Source organism: Orbicella franksi, unplaced genomic scaffold (genome assembly GCF_964199315.1).
Source record: "Orbicella franksi unplaced genomic scaffold, jaOrbFran1.1 SCAFFOLD_625, whole genome shotgun sequence".
In the NCBI taxonomy this organism is placed as follows: domain Eukaryota; kingdom Metazoa; phylum Cnidaria; class Anthozoa; order Scleractinia; family Merulinidae; genus Orbicella; species Orbicella franksi.
The window spans coordinates 15,001-16,989 of NW_027670893.1; the positions used below are offsets into that span (position 1 = coordinate 15,001).

At 46.0% G+C, this 1,989-nt stretch overlaps 1 pseudogene; it reads left to right on the forward strand.

The window, feature by feature from the left end:
- Positions 1-960: 960 nt before the first annotated feature.
- LOC145475863 (small subunit ribosomal RNA) lies at positions 961-1,989 on the forward strand (annotated as a pseudogene; the record flags this gene model as incomplete).

The following is a 1,989-nucleotide window of genomic DNA, read 5'->3' on the forward strand; positions in this document are numbered from 1 at the left end:
CACGCAATTCGAGCTGGCCAATCGTTTCCCGCAAAAAGTTTTGAAAATGGTGAAAACCTTAAGGGTGCTTATAGAATAGGGGGACCGACGCCCAGTTTTAAGATAGTGTAGAACACCCCCTTAACGATGATGTGACAGCGCCAAACTTAGCGCCTGCACGTGACTCGAGCTGGCCAATAGTTTCCTGCAAAAAGTTTTGAAAAAGTGTAAAATCCCAATTTTGCGCTCTTTAGGGTGTGGTCTTTGAGCTTCGGGTTTTCGTCAGAAAATTTCGGCAATCATCGGTCATCTTCGTGGAAATCTCTTCGTTTTCGTAACTCTGACATGGTGACGCATGTTTGGAATGCCATGGGGAGCGCTTTGGAGCAGTTTTGAAAAATCGAAATTTTCGAAATTTTTCTAAGTGTCTAAACTTGGTTGGGGGAATAGACGGTTTCGGGTTATAATGTAGGGCAGGCATCGGGAAAGACCGAAAGAGCAATTGAGCTGTATCGGTCCGTAACAGTAAGCCCTGCTCGGTAATGTGTTCTCGGGTACGAAAGGAGGGTATTTGGAGGAAAAAGGAGCAAAGTCGACTAAACTTGCTCGGTCGGTAGCATGAAATGACTGAACTTGTAGCCAAGTTGTCTCGGTGTGGACAACGAGAGAACGGATGGATGTTGTACCTGATGGCCTTTGGCCAAGAATAGCGGCTTAGATTCGGAAGAATCATTCTTCCCCAATGTATCTTGTCGGCATTCCGTGGACTTGGCTGTCTCACTGGTATGCCGGAAGCTTACTAGGGTGAAGCAGTGGAAAGACGTGGCAAAGAGAGAACGGGTTTCCCTCGGACAGGGTCGAACGCCTCGTGCGTCTTCCATGGCCGGGAGGATTCCCAGTGCAGCTTGACGGTGGAATGCCAGCCTCCTTTCAAAGGAAGCAGACGCAAAAGGGTTCCCGCCGGGTTCCCTGAGGGATAGCTACCTGGTTGATCCTGCCAGTAGTCATATGCTTGTCTCAAAGATTAAGCCATGCATGTCTAAGTATAAGCACTTGTACTGTGAAACTGCGAATGGCTCATTAAATCAGTTATCGTTTATTTTGATTGTACCATTACTACTTGGATAACCGTAGTAATTCTAGAGCTAATACATGCGAAAAGTCCCGACTTCTGGAAGGGATGTATTTATTAGATTAAAAACCAATGCGGGTTCTGCCCGGTTCTTTGGTGATTCATAGTAACTGATCGAATCGCACGGCCTTGAGCTGGCGATGTTTCATTCAAATTTCTGCCCTATCAACTGTCGATGGTAAGGTAGTGGCTTACCATGGTTGCAACGGGTGACGGAGAATTAGGGTTCGATTCCGGAGAGGGAGCCTGAGAAACGGCTACCACATCCAAGGAAGGCAGCAGGCGCGCAAATTACCCAATCCTGACTCAGGGAGGTAGTGACAAGAAATAACAATACAGGGCTTTTCCAAGTCTTGTAATTGGAATGAGTACAACTTAAATCCTTTAACGAGGATCCATTGGAGGGCAAGTCTGGTGCCAGCAGCCGCGGTAATTCCAGCTCCAATAGCGTATATTAAAGTTGTTGCAGTTAAAAAGCTCGTAGTTGGATTTCGGGATGGCTCGGCCGGTCTGCCGCAAGGTATGTTACTGGCCGCGCTGTTCTTCCTCGCAAAGACTGTGTGTGCTCTTAACTGAGTGTGCATAGGATCTGCGACGTTTACTTTGAAAAAAATTAGAGTGTTCAAAGCAAGCCAGCGCTTGAATACATAAGCATGGAATAATGGAATAGGACTTTGGTTCTATTTTGTTGGTTTCTGGAACTGAAGTAATGATTAAGAGAGACAGTTGGGGGCATTCGTATTTCGTTGTCAGAGGTGAAATTCTTGGATTTACGAAAGACGAACTACTGCGAAAGCAATTGCCAAGAATGTTTTCATTAATCAAGAACGAAAGTTAGAGGATCGAAGACGATCAGATACCGTCCTAGTTCTAACCAT